General features: G+C 36.2%; 1 non-coding gene across 1 annotated transcript; it reads left to right on the forward strand.

Annotated features, from left to right (window-relative positions):
• The first annotated feature begins 10,694 nt into the window (after positions 1-10,694).
• LOC125998361 (U6 spliceosomal RNA) lies at positions 10,695-10,801 on the forward strand. The gene has a single exon (XR_007491950.1). It is a non-coding gene; the product is annotated as a U6 spliceosomal RNA (small nuclear RNA).
• The last annotated feature ends 11,651 nt before the right edge of the window (positions 10,802-22,452 follow it).

A 22,452-nucleotide genomic window follows, 5' to 3' on the forward strand; every position in this document is an offset into this window, starting at 1 on the left:
TAGATCAGTGTTTTTCTCTCCTGGGGATAGATATCCAAAAGCAGGATTGCTGGGTCATATGGAATATTTATTCTTAGTTTATTGAGCATCCAGCATAATTTTTTCTTTGGGTTTGAACCAGGCAACATTCCCACCAGAAGTGGATGAGTTTCTTTCTCACCACATTCCTGCCAAAAGTTATTCCCAGTATTTTTTAGATATGATATCCTCATGCTTCCTTTTTTAAAGTAAGCTATGAAAATGATCAGATATATAAAACATCTCATTTACTGAAACTTTTGAAAGAATAGGATATATAATTATATTCATACAAATGAGTTATGCTATAAAGTTTATTTGGGGGGGTGTTGTATACCTGACTTCTCAGGGATTACTCCTGGATTTGTGCTCAGGATCTCTCCCAATAGAATTCGGGGGACCATTTGGAGCTTCTAGAGATAGAGCCTAGTCCAGCTTTGTATAGGGAAAAGATGCTACCTGCCAAATTCTATCTCCAGTCCATAAGTCAATAATTTTAAAAAGATTTATTGTAATAACTCAAATTCAAAATTTGCTTGAGACAAAATAGTTGCTTAAAAAACGTTCATCAAACATTTATGTTCTAATTTGAATAAGAATTACTTTGCACTGCATTCAAGTAAACTAAATGTAAGGCCTCACAAAGGAATTTTGTGAGCGGGCTGACATTTATTTTGAAAAATATTCTAAAATATTAATCGGTAATAGTAATCTCACAAACATTTTTAATAAGAACCGGTATGAAAATGCCATTAAAACATAAATGATATATAATAAATGTATATAGATACTTGAAAGAGAATAAAAACATAAATGAGTTGCAATGCTACTCATATTGTTAAAATTAGAACTTCCTTCAATATACAAAGAACTTTTTTGATACAGGTCAATAATTGTTTTGTTTTGATTTTTGGGGCCACACCCGTTTGATGCTCAGGAGTTACTCCTGGCTAAGCGCTCAGAAATTGCCCCTCTGGCTTGGGGGGGACCATGTGGGACGCCAGGGGATCGAACTGTGGTCCTTCCTTGGCTAGCGCTTGCAAGGCAGACATCTTACCTCTAGCGCCACCTCTCCAGCCCCACAGGTCAATAACTGAAAATTAATACAATGATATATTTTAGTATCCCATGCTTCTGCTGAGAAATGATGACCAGTCCTGGAGCTTGGTTAATAATTTAATTTTTATTTTAATTATCACTAAAAGTCTTTACAAGTTTCAGCACAGTGATGATAGCACATGTGTCACAAGATTACATTTTTGTGCTTCTAATAAATAAGAAAAGGGTTAAAGAGGAAAAATAAAAGATTTAATGATCAGTTGGAGATGGAACAAAATAAAGATATTTTACTTATAAGTGACAGACATGATAGTTTATGGAAAGTCATAACCTAATTTTTTTTATTTTTGGGCCACACCCAGTGACACTCAGGGGTTACTCCTGGCTATGTGCTTAGAAATCGCTCCTGTCTTGGGGACCATATGGGATACTGGGGGGACGAACTGCTGTCCGTCCTAGGTTAGCGCATGTAAGGCAAACGCCCTACTGATTGCACCACCGCTACAGCCCTTCAAATTATTAGTTTCTATAAGAAGATATAAAATATGGTCATTCGCTGAAGTAGACTACATTGGAGAGAATGTAGTTTTATTAGAAAAGAAATGTAACTGAAAATAAATTTTGTCTGAAATGCCAGTGGAACACTGAATTATAATAGGAGCAGAAAAATTTATGAAATATTTTTATGTACATATGTATATATTTGTATACATCAGTAATGTATATACAAAATACATGTATATATTTGTACATGCATTTTATACATTAAGTAGTAAAATATTGAAGCAGTGGAAATATAAAAGTAATTGAGGGTCTCAAAGTTTAAATCATATATCTCAATGTTAGTTGCCAGTACTAGATGGCCTCCAAGAACTACCAAGGACGATCCTTGAGAACAGAACTAGGAATAAACACTGAGCACCTTTCATTCATTTTTTCTAGTCTTCATTTTCTGTTTATTTGGAATAAACTGTATGTTCCTCAGAGAACAAAGATAGCTTTGAGAGATGATTAACCATTTTTCATTGATATTCTTTGTGCTTATGGAAAAAAATTATATTTAGCCTCAATTGGTAAAATTGCAAAATTTCCTTGCTGAAGCTTTACTATGGAATTTCCTACCTGAAAATAATGGGTATTTGGCTTATATTTAAAAGATAGTTATCAACAGTTCATATCTATTTGGATACCAGACTGTGTACCAGACTATACATATAAATTACCTTAAATATTTTATCTTATATCCAAATCCTGTCCTTTAACTTAATTGATATGTCAAACATTCATAAGTGGTGACAAAATTTGAAGCTTAAGGCATTATATGTTTCTCTGATTTCTTTACTTCAAGTCCATTTTATTACAGAACCTAAGGAAGGGTTAAAAATTTAACAGTATTTGTAGATAAACTGTATTGTAATCACATATACTTTAACTCTTTAAATAGAGAAAATTTTCATCATGCAATAAAATCTGTGCAAAAATAATAGACTGAGGCAGTGAACACTGATTTTAAATATGAGGGTAATTTAAGAATATTTTGGAAGTCTTTTAAGTGTAGAAAGATTAGATTTGGGGGGTTAAATGATAGTAAACCAGGTAGTAACTTGCATGCACCCAATTGAGATTTGATCCCCAATATTCCAGTAGTCCCCAAAGCCCACCAGGACTTAACTCTGTACACATAGCTCAGTAAAAGCACTGAGTTCTGCTGGAGTGGTCCAACCCCCCAAAAACAGATTATATTTTTTAAAAAAGTATTTTGGACAAAGACTGAAATTAGAATACATTTCTAACCTGGTTTGTATCTAACCTTGTCTCCCATATGTTCTCCCCAAGGGAACAGGGAGTAAGCCTAAAGCATAGCGTGGCATGCTCTACTCCAGAAAAAGAAGAGGATGGTGCATCAGAAAAATTTAGACAATTCAAGGATGGTCATTTTATATTTATTATCTATGGGTTTTTTTTTGGGGGGGGCACACCTTGTGACACTCAGGGTTTACTCCTTGCTATGCTCTCAGAAATCGCTCGTGGCCTGGGCGGGGGATAGAATCTGTGTCTGTCTTGAATAGGTCCGGTGCAAGGCAAATGCCCTGCTGCTGTGCTATTTCTCCAGCCCCTTTTAAAGTTTCATTTTTGGGGGAGTGAGGGGTAGGTCATACCCGGTAACTCTCAGGGGTTACTCCTGGCTATGCGCTCAGAAATAGCTCCTGACTCTGGGAACCATATGGGACACGGGGATCAAACCTTGATTCTTCCTGAGTCATCCACGTGCAAGGCAAATGCTCTACTGCTGCGCTATGGCTCCAGCCCCATTTACCTATGCTTTTAAGAATAATTTTCAAGGACAAGGCAGAGTGGTAAGCTAACGGCCTCCCTTGCTTTTGTTTTTTCCTTTTGATGCCTAGCTCATTTCTTGTTTTTTTTTTCTTTCTTTTTTTGTCTAGTATAGTGAATTTTCTTCCTTTTATTTTTTATAGGAAAGGTTTTGTTTTTATTGTTATATTATTGTTGTTGATATCTTTTTGTTTGTTTGTTTGCTTAATAATAATTTTTATTTGAGCAAAGTGTATTACAAATCATTCACAGTAGTATTTTAGGTATATAGTGACATTTTAAATTGTTAAATTGTTGGTCCCAATTCCTACCGAATGTGTTATGTATATTATTTTCTTTAAAACTAAAATTTATACTCAATATACCCAGAGTTCACAAAACACTAACACTATAGTGTTATAAAACAAAAGCACGATTAGGTAAATAAGGAAGCCTTACATTGTTGAAAAAAAAATAATAGCTTGTAAGTTGCATGAAATTGAAACCAAACAAATGGGCAATGTTATTATTTTCTACTTCATTGTTCTTTTTGATCAACCCTTTTCCATCTATCTTGCCTGTATGCTAGCTCACCTTGTACCTGTATTGCTGAATGCTGATTAGATCTGACTTGGATCAGCTCCAGCTTCTCATTTTTAGATAATCTGCTTGGAAACTAAGTGCTGGCTGATATTGCAGAAAAATAGGTAGACTGAACATCACACATGATGATAGAGATAAATATAAAATTGTTCTTTCTACAAATGCTCTTAGTTGAAGAGAGTAACCAAGAAAATCCAGATGATAGAAATGTACTATGAGAATGAGAAACAATTGAGTCAGACATCACAGTTTTTGTCTTTCACTAATAGCATAAGGTAAATTTAGAAAAAAAAAGTATGTATTATGCAGGAAAAAATGTATGCCAAGAAAGGCTTGAAAAATCCAGGCATAAGTATTTTATAGAAACCTGCCAAGCCTGCTCCATGTAATTCCACATTAGGAGCAAAAGAAATTATTTCAAGAAGTGGTGTAGGGGCTGGAGAGATAGCATGGAGGTAGGGCATTTGCCTTGCATGTAGAAGGATGGTGGTTTGAATCCCAGCATTCCATATGGTCCCCCGAGCCTGCCAGGAGTGATTTCTGAGCGTAGAGCCAGGAGTAACCCCTGAGCGCTGCCAGGTGTGACCCAGAAACCAAAAGAAAGAAAGAGAAAGAAAGAGAAAGAAAGAAAGAAAGAAAGAAAGAAAGAAAGAAAGAAAGAGAAAAAGAAAGAAAGAAAGAAAGAAAGAAAAAGAAAGAAAGAAAGAAAGAAAGAAAGAAAGAAAGGAAAGAAGAAAGGAAGGAAGGAAGGAAGGAAGGAAGGAAGGAAGGAAGGAAGGAAGGAAGGAAGGAAGGAAGGAAGGAAGGAAAAAAGGAAGGAAGGAAGGAAGGAAGGAAGGAAGGAAGGAAGGAAGGAAGGAAGGAAGGAAGGAAGGAAGGAAGGAAGGAAGGAAAGAAAGAAAGAAAGGAAGGAAGGAAGGAAGGAAGGAAGGAAGGAAGGAAGGAAGGAAGGAAGGAAGGAAGGAAGGAAGGAAGGAAGGAATGAAGTAGAAAGGAAAGAAAGAAAGAAGAAAGAAAGAAAGAAAGAAAGAAAGAAAGAAAGAAAAAGAAAGAAGAAAGAAAGAAAAAGAAATAAAGAGAAAGAGAAAGAAAGAAAGAAAAAGAAAGAAAGAAAGAAGAAAGAAAGAAAGAAAAAGAAGAAGAAAGAAAGAAAGAAAGAAAGAAATAAGAAAGAAAGGAAAGAAATAAAGAAAGAAAGAAAAGAAAGAAAGAAAGAAGAAAGAAAGAGAGAGAAAGAAAGAAAGAAAGAAAGAAAGAAAGAAAGAAAGAGAGAGAGAGAGAGAGAGAAAGAAAGAAAGAAAGAAAGAAAGAAGAGAGAGAAAGAAAGAAAGAGAGAGAAAGAAAGAAAGAAAGAAAGAAAGAAAGAAAGAAAGAAAGAAAGAAAGAAAGAAAGAAAGAAGAAAGAAAGAAAGAAAGAAAGAAAGAAAGAAGAAAGAAAGAAAGAAAGAAAGAAAGAAAGAAAGAAAGAAAGAAAGAAAGAAAGAAGAAAGAAAGAAGTGGTGTAAACAAATCCAGGAGAAACAAAATAGAGAATTCTTACCCACTGTTAGTCATCTGTTCCAAGCACTCCAAAATTAGCTAAACACTGGAGATATTTTATGATTGTCTTTGTGTTCTTATGGCCTGGGTCTCTGCATTCCCAGAACATAGTCAGCTCATTGACTTCAGTCTTGTTAAGATTCAGTGGTGGTGAAAAACCTGGTCTAGTAGTCTAGAAGATAAGGAGGCTGTGAATGGCTTCTTTACTAATAGGAACATAACTATATGCAAAAATTCTAATCAAAATTCTAATCAAAAATTCTAAATCTGAAATGAAACAGTCTGTAGATAAATTATCTTCACTACTATTTTATTAAAAAGAAAGCTAAATTATCCAAAGATTATAAATTTGTGAAAGTCAACACAAAGAAATAGCAAGTGTAGCATATGCTTTTATTTCTAATTATAAATATCTTTATTTAAGCACCATGATTACTAGCATGTTTTTAGTTGGGTTTTAGTTATATATATGTATATACATAAAAACTAATATATACATCAACTCTTCACCAGTGCAAGTTCCCACCACCAATGACCTCCATCTCCCTTCTCCCCCACCCCTTGCCTATATTCAAGACAGGTATTCTGTTTCTCTCACTGAAATTTCTGTTTCTTTTTTTTATTTTTCACAATAGTTGCGTCTTTACTCTTTAAAAACATCACAATAGGGTGATAATACATGTAAAAACCAGGATAGTTTGTAATAGAATATATTTTTATGAAGAAAATAATAAAAGTTATCATTTACCCAGTTCTTTGTTCCTTGTCTTCAATCTCTCATTGCCCTAGTATGACTAGTGTTAAAAGTGATACTCTCATGATACTAACTACTCCCATGATTTTTAATTAAGTTTACATCACAGCCATAGATTTTCTTCTGCCCAATAGTACATCTTCTCTGTTCCAGGGCTATTGCTTCCAATACTATTTCTTACTAAACTTACCATTCACAAACCTCTACAACATACTGAGATTCTTAGTGAGTATAACCTGTGACAGCATCATATTTCTCTAAGAGGCAAAAATACTTTATTAATACTGGTTGAGGTAAACTTCAATATGTGAATGAAGTAAGTCATTATTCACTTTGTATTGTGATCCCTCCTTGTATGTAAGCTATGCATTAATGTAGGCTGACTACAGTTATATGTAGATAAGTTTCTCACGATAAATGTGTTCTGAAGATGGTGGCTTATTGCAGAAGTTCTTGGCAGGATTGCTGCAATTACATCTGCAATTTTAGTTTTTCTGACCAGACACACAAAATGTACTAGAAGTCCGTAACATAGTTAAAACTCTGAAGTTTATATATATATATATATATATATATATATATTTATATATAATTTATATATAAATTAGAGTTTACTATTGTCTTAACCAAATTTTGCATTAAAATTTTTTTGCATTTAAAAAAAGTAGAGGGGCTGGAGAGATAACACAGCAGTAGGGCATTTGCCTTGCATGGTCTGTCATCTGAGCCTGCCAGGAGTGATTTCTGAGTGCATAGCCAGTAGTAACCCCTGTGTACCACCAGGTGTAGCCCAAAATACAATAAATAAACAAACAAATAACAGAAAAGTAGATAAAATTTTTGAAAGTCTTTTGGGGGTTTTACTTCTATTTAATTATAACAAGCAAATAAATGAATTTATAAAAAGCATAGAAATTCTGTGGTTTTGGTCAAGTATGTAATTTTCAATAGTCATATTGAATATAAAACAGTTATTTGAATAGCAAAAGTTTTGGATAAAAGTGATATGATAAAAAGATTTAAGTCACCACCTATTTGCTATTTCATCACACGCTCTTGTGGAAGAAATATACATACAAATAATCTGAAAACTGAACAAATGGACCTAGATAATATTAAATTGTTGTTTCAAAATCGCACACATTTAAAATTTATCTTTAGATATGATTAAGCCTAGTGAAAAACAATGAATAAAATCATACTTAGTAATCATATAGTAAGTATAGTTCCAATATTGACTATAACATTAAAAAGACAGAATTGGAAAAGGAACATGCCTTATGAACTTACGCACTGTTTAACAAATAAAACATGTTATACATTTGTGTGAGAATCAAATTATACAGAACACTATAAAGTACTTTGATTCGCCCTCAGGAGCTATTCAATAAATTGCATAAATTCTATTTAAATTAAATGGAAGAACTAAAACATAACCAAAGCTCTATTTTAACTTGGACAATCTTTTTGAGTATTCCAATAAAAGAGTTATGATTATATCCTGGTTCTTTGAGCCAGCTATTTAATTTTTGAGCCTGAGTGTTATGGAACAATTTGTAAATGACATCAGAGACTAGTTGAGTGACGAGGACTGACTTTAAGAAAAAGATGTGCCTGGGTAAGGCCAATTCTTGGAACTGATCATAAAGAAGAGAATCAATAATTTCAGAAACAAACTATCTTCCATCCAAAGGTCTCCTAAGAACCTGTAATAAGATAAATTGAAGAAGAGAGAGAATAAACTTCTTAAAGAATAAAATAAAGAACTCTCTGTACATTATTGGTGCACAGGTGAAGGAGCAACATGGATTGTGACCTCAAGAATGCTATTTCTTGATATTTCAAGCTGAGCATGGGATGAAAGAACTAGCTTTCTAGCTGTAACAACTGTTCTCACAGTAACTATCCACAGCATTTATCTATGCTTTTTTTGAGAGCAAAGTTACATCAAAATGTAGTCAAAGCCCAGTACAATGTCACTATGGTAGTGACTTTTTCTGCATAATAATATTGCATGTCCATGCTCCCACTGAAAGAACATCAAAGCATTGCTGTTTTAATCTGATTAAATAGATTTTATCAAACTCTGCCTGGTGTGGTGAGCTGGTTCATAAACTTTGATCTCTAATTATATCCTCCACTTAGATTCTGAGCGAAGGGAAGATCTGAATTTGTCGCAGGTTACAAATTCAAATTTCAAGTATATTATTTTGTAGCTGAGTATTTTAGTTTTTCAAGGAAAGTAATACTCTGTAGTCCATGAATTGGAGGGCATATACTGTCCAAACAAAATACATAAGCAGGTGTTATTCTACGCACCAACTACTGCTACTGTATAATATATATAGTACTCACTTATTTATCAAGGGCTTTACTCTTGCTTTCATCATTTATGTTAGAAGCATCTGAAAAAAATACCATTCCTGAAGGCTCAGAGAAACAGTACAGTAGGTAAGTTTCTTATATTGACTATAAACAACCTAGATTTGATCCCAAAAAATGCTTATGGTCTTCTGGGCACTGCCCTGAGTAATTCCTGAGCTAATGGCCAGTAGCAAGTCCTAAGCAGAGCTGAGCATGACTCTAAAACAATACCATTCTGATTTTATTGGTGAAGAAATTGTAATTTAAATTTAGTACTTTATAAGCATGTACACAAGGTATGTAAATGTTTAGATGTTAACTAGGCTAAAGGCTGATCTTAATTTATACAATTTTTGAAAATCATAATTTTTTAATTTATATGTGTCTGTGTCTGTGTGCGACTCTGTCTATTTCATTCACCCTCTCTTTCCACCATTTCTTCTTCTCTCCCTCTCTTCTTTCTCTCAGACTTATTTCTAATTACTGTGTTTTTGCTTAGAGATCACTGTCAGCAGAATTAAGAGACTGCTTGTGGTACCAGGAATCAAACTCTGTTTTTTCTTTTAAAGTATTCTTTAAATACTTGATTTAAAAAATAATTTATTTTATATATGTATTTTTAATTTATATCGTTATTTAAGCACCATGATTACTAATGTTTGTAATTGGGTTTCAGTTATATAAAAGGACACCCCCTCTTCACCAGTGCAATATTTCCATCACCAATGCTCCCCAGTTCCCTCTTCCCACATTATTAATGCATTTTTATTTACATCATTTATTTAATAAAGAATACGAAGTATTCTTGGACCATCTTGGTCTCATCATCCAGTCTGCCATCCTGCTCTATTCAAATTATTGGCTTTGATCTGGTTCTAAACTTAATGTTTGGTTTCAACTTGTACTTCCTTTTCAAAATTTTATATCTTGTTTTTTCCTTTAGCCCCGTTCCTTACTGTTCAAACCTACCTTGTTGATGCCCGATTAAAATAATAGACAGTGACATATGGTTTATTACACTGCTTAGTATTTAAATCAATGTCCATCAAATACAGAGAAGTGAAGCTTAAATAACTCGTTCTGAAACATATTGTCCCTGGAAGAGGGGAGAAGTTACATATATTTTGACTAATTTCTTAACTGTTTTCTTTCTAGGCCTTATAAGCAGACCTTTCATTCTAAAAGTAAAAGCTTACTCTTGCATCTCTGACAAGGAAAATAGTATTTCTGTCAATGAAAGGGGAAAAAATCAAATATCTACCATGCAATCTACTTTTGCAAATGGATTTTGCTATGTTGCCTCTTGTACTGTAAATCAACCATAAGTACTATTATTGGAAATTATATATATAGACATATATATTAAATAGACAGATGCAGAGGAATTCACGCTACTTTATAAATCAACTATACTTTGAAAAATGAAGTTAGAAATTAAAAATACTATAATAGTGGAAAACCTGGACCCCAAGTATTAGCACAGCAGTAGCTGTTAGCATTGCATGTGACCAACCCAGGTTTGTTCTCTGGCATCCCATATTGTCTTTGAGTCTGCTAGGAGTGACTTTTTAACTCAGAGTCAGAAGCAACCCTAGAGTGACACTGGGTGTATCCCCAAAACCAAAAGAAAAATAAATAGTGGAAAACCATCCAAAGAAGAAAAATGTTTCACTGATCCATGATAATAAAAACAATGTACCATTTTCCTTGAGTATCTTCATTAAACTAGGTCTTCTGCAAACAGCTATGAATAAGATAGCAACACAATTTATAATAGCCCTCCAATGTAAGTTTAATCATTTTAATCTATTATAGATAATAAAAATGTGACATATGCTGCTCATACAATTAGCATATAGTCAATCCAAGAATTAAACAATGCCAACTAAGAGGGTTCATATTAAGGGATTTAAAACCTACTATTTGAGTCACCTGAATTCAACAGAAATTGAAGTAGGAAAATAGCATATAGGGAGATCTTATAAGAGCCCAGGGCAAACAGACATTAGGGTTAAGCAAAATTTTTCAATAAATAGAAGAAACCATCCTCACTTCAGCAACACATATATTAAACTTGGAACAATATAGAGAAGATTAGCATGGCCCCTGCACAAGGATGGCATGCAAATTCGTGAAGTGTTCTATATTTAGAAAAATAAATAAATAGAAGAAACCAAATAAAATAGCATGTTCCTACTAGGTCATCCATCACTATAAACCCAACTTTGAATGCTGAGAACTATTTAGTATATCTCTTTGGCCCTTCTTTTCCCCATCTATGGTATATAGATTAACTGAACACTGTATTAAAAAAAGGGACTCTTGGACTATAATTGACCCAAGAATATAGGGAAAAGGTCAGAGAAGAAAATTAATCAAGCAGAGATTAAGAGATACATGGAAAGTAATGAGTAATGGGGAACATAAGTCAAGAGCTTTGGGAGTATCATTATATAGAGGATTTTTATAGTCTTATATCCAAACCATATAATTATAATAAAATAAGGAGATTAAATCATGGTAATTAAGTACTAAAATATGTTTATGTTTATCATGGAGGCAGTCTGGAAGTGATGAGATGGAACTTTGGTACAATGGAATAAAGTTGACACCAGTGGTGGAACTAATGCTGGATGTCTAAAACTCAACTATACATAACTTTTTAAATTAAAGTGTCTAATTCTTTTTTAATTTAAATTCTACCAGCTCACACAAACTGCTCACATTCAGAAACTCTGAGGACAAGTCAGCCATGTTCTCGTTCTGTTCCAATGTTTTTAAAGTTCACATATTATGTTTTATGTAAATCCAAAACATAATAAGGGAACATGCAAGATTCAATATTATATAATTTATTCCTAAAAGACAACTGTGGACTTATTCTGTCTTAAAACGCGATAGCTTGGGGCCGGAGAGTTAGCATAGAGATAACATGTTTGCCTTGTATGCGGCCAACCTGGGATAGACCTGGGTTCAATGCCCAGCATCCCATATGGTCCCCAGAGCCTGTCAAGGATGATTTATGAGTGCAGAGCCAGGAGTAAGCCCTGAGCACTGCTGGATGTGGCCCAAAAACAAAAAGATAGCCTACCACTTCAAAAATAAAATGGAACACACCCAAAGAAATCTACAAAGAAGTAAAATTAGATATTTCAAACCCATGTTTTTCTCTTTTCAGAAAAAAGTTTCCAGCAACATGAGGTCAGCATTTAATGAGATTGGTTCTGCATTTTAGCAGTGGTCATAGAAAGAATATGTACTTTGGAGAGATCCCTGCGGGCCGGCTGGGGAGGCGTGAGTGAGTTTCTGTACTTTGGCTCAGCGTTTGGGCCTGCCCCTCCCCCCAGAGACCCCTGCGTGCTGGCTGGGGAGGCGGAAGTGAGTTTCTGTCCTTTTGCTCGGCATTTGGGCCTGCCCCTCCCCCTGAGACCCCTGCGGGCCGGCTGGGGAGGCCTGAGTTTCTGCCCTTTGGCTCGGCGTTTGGGCTTGCCCTTCACTCAGAGACCCCTGTGGGCCGGCTGGGGAGGCCTGAGTGAGTTTCTGTCCTTTGTCTTGGCGTGTGGGCCTGCCCCTCCCCCCAGAGACCCCTGCGGGCCGGCTGGGGAGGCGTGAGTGAGTTTCTGTCCTTTTGCTCAGCTTTTGGGCCAGCCCCTCCCCCAAGGGTGGCACCTAGAAAGGCAAGTTGAGCGACCCGAATAGACGGGGGAGATAGGGCCAACCATCTGGACTCACAGGTGACCTAGAACAGTCCACCCCCCTGGACCCTGGAGCGGACCAGGGACTTCCCAAGGGCGTGGACAGAGCCTGCAGGGTCGAACTGAGGGAACTCATTCAAGGGAGGCTTGGAGGGGGCGGAGCTCCATTGAATCCCAGAAAGAGGAGAGTGGATTGAGAGCTAGGCTCAACAGCGCCAGTAAACATTGTGGCCAGGAGTGGAACTGCACCGCTGACAGACATAAGGAGCAGAAAAGGGACAAGACCCACTGCAGGAAGGCTGAACTCTAGGTAGCAAAGGGGAGGAGAAAGGGCTAGGTTCAACAAACTCACCCAACAGGCCCCTCTAGAAACACCTTCAGGAAGGAGACCAAAGCAGGCCGAAATTAGAAGCCACAGCACTCCAAAACACACCATTAAATACAAAGAACTATGCGTAAATCAAGGAGATCCCTTATGACTGGAGACACCATGACAAGCCCTATCAAGTTTCCAAGTCCACCAAAATGCACAGATCCATAAGAAGAAGACCTAAAAGCGGTCATGAGGAAGGAAATGCAAGAATTACTAAAAGTAATGAAAGAAACCCTAGCAACCGAGTATAAGAAATTCATGAATGAACGAATCAGCCAAATTAAAGAAGAAATGTCAAAGAACATGAGAGATTCCATACAAAAAGAAGTGAAGGATTTAAAAGACAAAGTAACAAGCCTTACGAGTAGAAACACAGAGTTGGAGAAGCACATCGAAGAACTCGAAGGAAAACTGCAATCAAAAAATGATCAAGAAACCAACAAAGAAATAAAAGGCAAAGCACTGGAAGGAAAAATCCAATATCTAATGAACAAGGACAAAAGAAACAATCTAAGAATTGTGGGTATACCAGAAGGGGAGGAAATAGGGAAGGGGGAAGAACAGGTAGTCAGGGAGATAATAACAGAGAACTTTCCCACCCTCTGGAAAGACAATTCAGGACAAATCCAAGAAGTCAAGAGAGTCCCTAATAAAATAGACCCTAATAAACCCACACCAAGACACATAATAATCCAAATGGCAAAAAAAAAAAAGAGAAAGAGGAACTCCTGAAAGCAATAAGGGAGAAAAAAAACCTCAAGTACAAAGGAAAGGACATAAGAATCAAACCAGATCTCCCATTTGAAATAATTCAAGCAAGAAGACAGTGGAATGACATATTTAAACGACTGAATGAAAGAAATTTCCAACCCAGGGTCCAATACCCAGCAAAACTATCATTCATATGGGAGGGCAGACTAAAAACATTCACAAATATGAACGACCTTGAACTATTTGTGCAAACTAAGCCGATCCTAAGCGACTTACTCAGAGACGAATTACACAATCCAAACCCCCGATTGTAACAACAACCACTCCACACAATACAACCACACAACAGTCCTCTCTATCAATAATTTCCCTAAATGTAAATGGACTAAACTCTCCAATTAAAAGACACATAGTAGAGAACTGGGTTAGGAAAAATAAACCGGACTTCTGCTGTCTGCAAGAAACACACCTACAGTTACAGGATAAGCACAGGCTTAGAATAAAAAGATGGAAAGTAATTATTCAGGCCAATGGAAAACAAAAAAGAGCAGGGAAAGCCATTCTTATATCAGACCAAATTGTATTCAACCTCAAGAAAGTGATCAGAGACAAAGAGGGTCACTACTTACTGATCAGGGGAACATTAGATAAAGAAACACTAACCCTGGTCAATATCTATGCACCTAATATAGAGTCACCAAAATATGTGAGGCAACTACTGGCAAACCTGGAGAAACACATGAAGGGAATTGTGATAATAGTAGGGGACCTCAATACTCCACTATCACCACTGGACAGATCCTCCAAACAGAAAAATAGCAAAGAAATAAGAGCTCTAAACGAAAAATTAGAAGATTTAGGGCTAATAGACTTATATAGAGCCCTCCATCCGCAGAAAGTAGAATACACATTCTTCTCAAACCCACATGGAACCTTCTCCAGAATAGACCATGTCTTAGGACACAAAGCCAACTTATATAAGACCACAAAGGTAAGGATCATTAGAAGTACCCTTTCAGATCACTATGCAACAGAGCTTATAATTGATGTCAAGAAGAAGCAATGGAGGAAAACTAATACCTGGAGATTAAACAACATGCTGCTTAACAACAGCTGGATCAAAGAACAAATCAAGGAAGAAATAAAAAGATTCCTTGAGACGAATGACAATGAAGAGACAACATGTCAAAATTTATGGGACACAGCAAAAGCAGTAATTAGGGGGAAACTCATAGCAATACAGGCCTATGTCAAGAAACAGGAAAATAACAAAAACAACAGTTTAAAAGATCACCTCAAAGAATTGGAACAACAGCAACAGAGAAATCCAACCACAACCAGAAGGCAAGAAATAATAAAAACCAGAGCAGAAATAAACAACATAGAAACTAAGAAAACAATACAAAAAATCAATGAGACCAGGAGTTGGTTTTTCGAAAAAAATAAACAAGATAGACAAACCATTGGCAAGACTCACCAAAAAAAAGAGGGAAAACACCCAAATCACTAGGATCACAAATGAAAGGGGAGAGATTACAACAGAACCTCAACAAATACAACATATCATGAGATCATATTATGAACAACCATACTCAACTAGGCTAGAGAACTCAGTAGAAATCGACAGATTCTTGGACAAACACCCTCTTCCAAGACAGGAAAAGGAAGATCTAGAAAGTCTAAACAGTCCAATCACTTCAGAGGAAATTGAAGATGTAATTAAAAAACTCCCTAAGAACAAATGCCCAGGCCCAGATGGATTTACAGGTGAATTCTATCAAACATTTCAAGAAGACTTATTACCACTGTTCCATAGGCTTTTCCAAACCATAGAAAAAACAGGAATCCTCCCCAACTCTTTTTATGAGGCTAATATCACACTCATTCCCAAAGAAGGCAAAGACACCACCAAAAAAGAAAACTACAGACCAATCTCACTAATGAACATAGATGCAAAGATACTCAACAAAATCTTAGCAAACCGAATCCAACACTTCATCAAAAAGATCATACATCACGATCAAGTGGGATTCATACCAGGAATGCAAGGTTGGTTTAACATACGCAAATCAATCAACATGATACATCACATCAACAACATGAAAGACAAAAACGACATGATCATATCAATCGATGCCGAGAAGGCATTTGAGAAAATCCAACATCCTTTCATGTTAAAGACACTCAGCAAAATAGGGTTAGAAGGCAGCTTCCTTAAGATAGTTACAGCTATTTATGAAAAGCCTACAGCCAACATTATACTTAATGGCTAGAAACTAGAAGCATTCCCACTAAGGTCAGGAACTAGGCAATGCTCTCTCCACTCTTATTCAATATAACCTTAGAAGTCCTAGCAATAGCAATCCGTCAAGAGAAGGGAATCAAAGGAATTCAAGTAGGGAAAGAGGAACACAAGCTAGCTCTATTTGCCGACGATATGATGATAAACATCAAAAACCCTAAAGAGTCCACAGAAAAACTCCTCGAAACAATGAACCAATACAGCAAAGTGGCTGGATACAAAGTCAATACACAAAAGACAGTAGCGTTTCTATATACAAACAATGAAGTTGAGGAGAGAGAGATTAAAAATACAATCCCATTTAAGATAGTATCAAAAAATATCAAATATCTAGGAATCAACCTTACAAGAGAAGTGAAAGACCTGTACCAGGGAAACTTCAAAACACTTCAGAAAGAAATTGAAGACGATCTAAAGAAATGGAAGAACATCCCATCCTCATGGAAAGGTAGAATTAACATAGTCAAAATGACTATCTTACCCAAACTGCTATATAGATTTAATGCAATCCCTATCCAAATCCAGACACAATTCTTTAAAGAAATAGAACAATCAATTACAAAATTCATCTGGAACCACAAAAGACCCAGGATAGCCAAACACATACTGAAAAATGAGAAGTTGGGAGGCATCTCCTTACCTAACTTGAAACTATACTATAAAGCCATAGTAATTAAAACAGCATGGTACTGGAACAGAGACAGGACCTCAGACCAGTGGATCAGAACAGAATTCCCAGACATAAACCCCCAGATATACAGCCAACTAATATTTGATAAAAGAGGCAAGAATATGAAATGGAACAAAGAAAGCCTATTCAACAAATGGTGTTGGTACAACTGGAAACTCACATGTACGAAAGTGAAAATTGACCCATCTCTCACTCCTTATACAAAAGTCAACTCAAAATGGATCAAAGACCTGGAAATCAGACCTGAATCTATAAAGTTTAACAAGAATAAAATAGGCAGAACACTCGAAGACCTTTATATCAAAAGGGTCTTTGAGAATGGAGCACCAATGGCAAGAACGTTAGCATAAAATATAAACAAATGGGACTACATCAAACTAAAAAGCTTCTGCATGGCAAAAGAAACCCTACTTAATGCAAGAAGACAGCTAACAGAATGGGAAAAAATCTTTTCACTTGATATATCAGATAAAGGGCTGATATCTAGAACATACAAAGCGCTCAGAAAGCTGAGCCCCTCAAAACCAAATAAAGCCATAAAAAATGGGGAGATGAAATGAATAGACACTTCTCTGAGGAAGACAGAAGGATGGCCAACAAACACATGAAAACATGCTCACCTTCACTCATCATCAGGGAGATCCAAATCAAGACAACAATGAGATACCACCTCACACCAGTGAGGTTGGCTGACATCAAAAATAATGGAAACAACCTTTGTTGGCGAGGATGAGGTATGAAAGGAACTCTCATCCACTGCTAGTGGGAATGCCCCCTAGTCCAACATCTATGGAGAAAAGTCTGGAGAGTGCTCAAAGAACTCAGAATTGAGCTGGCATTTGACCCAGCAATTGCTCTCCTAGACATATACCCCCAAGATGGAAGGACATTCATTCCAAAATACGTATGCACCCCACTATTTATTGCAGCAATCAGTATAATAGCCAAATCTTGGAACCAACCTCGATGTCCAACAACAGATGAATGGATCATTAAGATGTGGTGCATATATACAATGGAATATTACATGGCAGTTAGAAATGATACAATCACAAACTTTGCAGCAACATGGATGGACCTAGATCATGTTATGTTAAACGAAGTAAGTCAGAAGACAAAAGAAATACACAGAATGGTAGCACTATTCTGAAACACCAAAAACACATATTTTATACACAACTAATACTTAACAATCAAATAACAGGGTTTAACATGGTAGAAACTCCGAACACTGTAATAGTCAACATATACCTGGGAGCAGTGTCCAAAATACATAAAAAAGAAATAATGCAAATTTTTGATTACACAATATACCATAAAGAAAACAATAACAACAGAAATGGCAGCATAGAGAGAACAGATAGGTAATCAGACTTCTACAACAAAGGCCCACAATAATCCCTTGGAGTTCGTATACAGGAACACAAGTATAGAACACCAAGGGAAATCACGGACTGCAATGGCAACATACGATAACACTACCTTTTAATGCCTTTATCTTACTATATTTTAAATAACCTCTCAGCTTTTCTGTCCACAGGTGCCCTTGGATACAAAGGGCGGACAAACTAAGGTGGCAACTCAGGATACCACACGGGATACCATACCTTGCATGCACTACGAGATGGCCACGAGAAAACTCTTTAACATACACTTTATCTCTAGGTAATACCTCCATTTAGGAATTGAAGCGCGTGATCATTCAGATCATCGAAGCAGTACCTGAGACGTACAGACTTAAACCACAGGCTCGATTCTTCGAACACTTTTAATCAAACCAGCATTCCCTTGCTATTCTCTCCTCTCTTCTCACTACTTTTTTTTTTCTCTATTCTGCTCATTACTTTTTTCCCTTTCTCTTCCCCCTTTTCTCTCTAAGGTATTTTCTCTTTTCTCTTCCTTCATACCCTTCCCATATACCTTCCCCTTTCTCCCCTCCGGAAATTCAACTATCCCTTTACCCCTCAATCCCATCCAGATCTCCCACCATATTAAAACTCTTCACCCTCAGTCCTTATTCTATTAGGCATCAAGATTGACCTCCTACCCAACGAACCAGTACCCTGTACCCAGGCGAGGGGACACCCAGATAAACCCACACCTCGTCTCCTGAAAGAAAAGACAGCCAACTCCCCTGTGGACTCATGCTGCGAGGCCCTCCCTACTAACTCTCCCTAACGCGGACTGTTCCTTGAAACTGGGCCTAGGTCCAAAAGTATCCCCAATGCAAGAACTCTTCCAAGACCTCCCTGCCGCAAATTTTTAATAATCTGAAGAAGGTCAGGGGATGTGTTAGGAAGATGCCTGGGAACCCACACACCACAAGAAAAACCCAAAAGACAATGGGAAAAACTGTACTTCCAACATAGACATAAAACCTGTAATACACCACCTCTTTACCTGCTCTCCCCCAAATGTAAGGTAGTCCTCTGTACCACTTTGGTTCCTTAAAAACTTCGCTAACTTATTTTATTTTTAATTTTTTTGTTTTGTTTTTTTGTTTTTGTTTTGTTTTTAATTTATTTATTTATCTTTTTTAAATGATTGTCCTACATATATATTGGTGAGCACATACTTTTTTAATTAACTTTTTTTTTTCCCCTCGTTTTTGGGTATGTGACCTGTTTCAGTTATCCCATCAATCCACCCACAAATATACAGACATTATAATGTAGCACCACTTCCCCCTGCAAAGGCACACTAAGTAAAGGGGAAATCATATATATATATATATATATATATATATATATATATATAAAAGAGCTCCTATCTACTAGAGATAGGAACTCATTATTGTTTATAATATGGGGATATCTCCTGCCTTGAAAATATGTCATGTGGAATCAACTTAGACCTCAGGTGATTAGATACCATTCATTCAGCCTTGAACCCTTGATCCCCGACATAGAAACGGCACAGCTCTTCACAACAGCTGCAGGAAACAAACTTTATCCGGGACAGCCTTGATACGGCGGGACTAACAACAAGGCCCAGCTCTAACATGCTATCCTGACAACGAAGAAAATGCGAACATCTTGACCTTAGAGCAGATTAGCCTACCTTACCAACTAACGACAAGACAAAACCAGAAGTCTTGGCACCCTTTGGTAAGTCCAAAAACCAAGATCGGGATTTGCAGATGACTGGCTGCAAGAACCACGACCAGACTGTATACATCTTGGGACCAATAAAAAAGCCCTAGTTTAGGGCTTGAACTATGACCTGCACAATAATCATGATCCCCAGTCCCAAAGGTCCGGCAGAGACAATTGTAACGGAATGGGGCTTTTGGAAGCACAAAGAAAGACGCTATCCTAGGTGCCACCCTAGGTTCAGTGCAAAGACCAAGATCACCAACCACAGAAGATGGATTAAAATGACACTGAGGTAACAGAACCTCTAGAACCACAAAGACTGACTTCATCATAAGTCCCACCTCAGGATCTGTGCAGATACTGAGACCTCTAAACATAGAGCAGAAGTCTTCTACACACCAAAAAAAAAAAAAAAAAAAAAAAAAACAAAAAAAACAAAAAAAACATCAGGAAAGTAAAGGATCCTGATCATGAGCAAAGTCTAGAGTTGATCCCATGACAGTATGCTCCAAGGACAGAGAAACCCCATATCTCTTAGGCCAAGTGAATTCCTTTTCGAATGACCCCAATATTTACTGTGCCAGGGCAGGAGGGAAAAACAAATACAAAAAGCACAAAATCTTGGTTATTTTTATATAAATATATATATTACCTTTATTTATTATTGTTATTATTTTTGATTTATTTATCTATTTTGGTCGATTTTTCTGTTTGGGTGCGATTATTGAAAGTGTTGTCCGCAATTATATTTATTTTTTTTCTTTCTTCCTTTCTTCTCTTTCGTTATGTGCTATACCATGTTTCTTAATTCAAGACCATGGCGTGATTTTTGTTTGTTTGTTTTTGTTTTTGTTTTTGTTTTGGTTTTGGTTTTTTTTGTTGGTTTGTTTATTTTGTCTGTTCTTTGAGGTGCTTATTGATATAGCTGGAGCCCTCAATTCATGGGAGGACTGCCCTGGTTTGTCTCTAAGGAGGCGAGATTGGGGAACAGGTGACTGGGCTGCTAGAACAGTTCACATGATCTGTGGTGGTTATTCATTGAAAATGTACCTCATTATGTCTGCTTTTGCTTTTCTTGGGCAGCCCTGACAGCCAACCCACCAGCTGTTAAGCAGTTTACACGTAAATGCAATTTTTTTTTGTTGTGGGGTTTTGGTTTTTTTTATATTTTATATTACATTTTGTTTAAAGTCCTATGAATGTATATGTGTGATTAAAATGGCTTTTTCTGTTTGAAAAAAAAATAAATAAAAACCATTACCAAAAAAAAAGAAAGAATATGTACTTTGTTTTGAGATGATAAAAATTATTTTACACTTGACAATTATAGTTGCTTACATCTGTGAATGCACTAAAGACAGTAAATTGTGACCTTTAAATGAGTGACATATAAGAAAATAATTGAAAATAATTGTTTATTTTAAAATAATTGAAAATAATTGTTTATTTTAAAATTCAGGAAAATTAGAGTATCATAATTCAGTGGAATGCTTGAATCATTGCTACAGACTTTAAATAAGCTACCATATGTTTTTATACATAATGGATGATATAACTATAAACTGCTAATGTAAATAATAAGTAAATAATGTAAATACATTTTATAAAACAGGTTTTTTATTCATTTTATCCCCAGAAAAATTATTAATGAGCTATTCAAGATAAAGATTCAAATATCATTAGACCTTGATACAGTTTTGAACTTTTTGGGGCCAGAGAGATGGATCTAGGTTTAGGCATTTACCTTGCATATGGCTAATCCCAATTCAAACATCGCCACCAAGTAATAGCAGGAATGATCCCTGTGCATAAGCCCAGTATTAATGCTTTAAATAAAAATATTAAAAAGTTAGCCATGTGCCTGTTGTTTGTGGCCCACCCAGACCACCCTCTACCAAGAAATATAAAAACATTCCAGCTCATCTCTTTCAGAGTTACGTTCTTTAAGTATTTGTATTTTACACAAATTATCAGAATTTGTGGAACAAAGTAAAGTGATACTGAGGAAAATTTATAGCTTTACAAGTAAATATTCATCAGAAAGGAAATTTATTGCTTTACAAGTAAATATTCATCAGAAAAGATAATTTAATGGCACAGCTTAAGAAATTGGAAAATGATCAAAAAGTGAGCCAAAAGGAAATAATAAAACTTAAAGCAAAAATTAATGTACTGGATACCCCCAAATCAAAAAATATCAATAGAAGCAAGAGTTAGTTCTTTGAAAAAAATAACTAAGATCAATAAAACATTAGCAAGAGAGAGAAAATTTAATAAATTTATCATAAATGAAAGGAGTAATGTCACTACAGATATTTAAAAATTTCAATAAGTAATAAGAAATTACTGTGAAAAAATATGCCACAAAGCAACAAAATCTGGAAGTAATGAACAAATTCTTGGACTCCTATGACCACCCAACTTAGAACCAAGATGACAGAAAAATCTTGAAAATTAATATGGTAATAAAAAGGCTTCTCAAAAACAAAAGCATAGGCTTAGTTGAATCTACTAGGGGGACCATATGGGATAAGGGAACCAAACCCAGGTCCATCCTGGGTCAGCTGCATGCAAGACAAACACCTTAAAGCTGTATTATCTTCTGACCACTCTTTCAAACCTTTAAAGAGGGCCCATTGCCAAGCCTTTTCAGAATCTTTCAGGAAATTGAAGTACTGTAAATTCCCAAATAACTTCTATGAAGATAACATCATCCAGACACCAAAAGCAGACATCAAAAATATACAAAGAGAGTACGCCGGAGCAGTGGCACAAGCAGTAAGGCGTCTGCCTTGCACTTGCCCATGCTAGCCTAGGATGGACCACGGTTCGATCTCACAGCATCTTATATAGTCCCCCAAGCCAGGAGTGATTTCTGAGCTCATAGCCAGGAGTAGTCCCTGAGTGTCACCAGGTTTGGCCCAAATTCAAAAAA

This window comes from Suncus etruscus, chromosome 20 (assembly GCF_024139225.1).
Source record: "Suncus etruscus isolate mSunEtr1 chromosome 20, mSunEtr1.pri.cur, whole genome shotgun sequence".
Classification (NCBI taxonomy): domain Eukaryota; kingdom Metazoa; phylum Chordata; class Mammalia; order Eulipotyphla; family Soricidae; genus Suncus; species Suncus etruscus.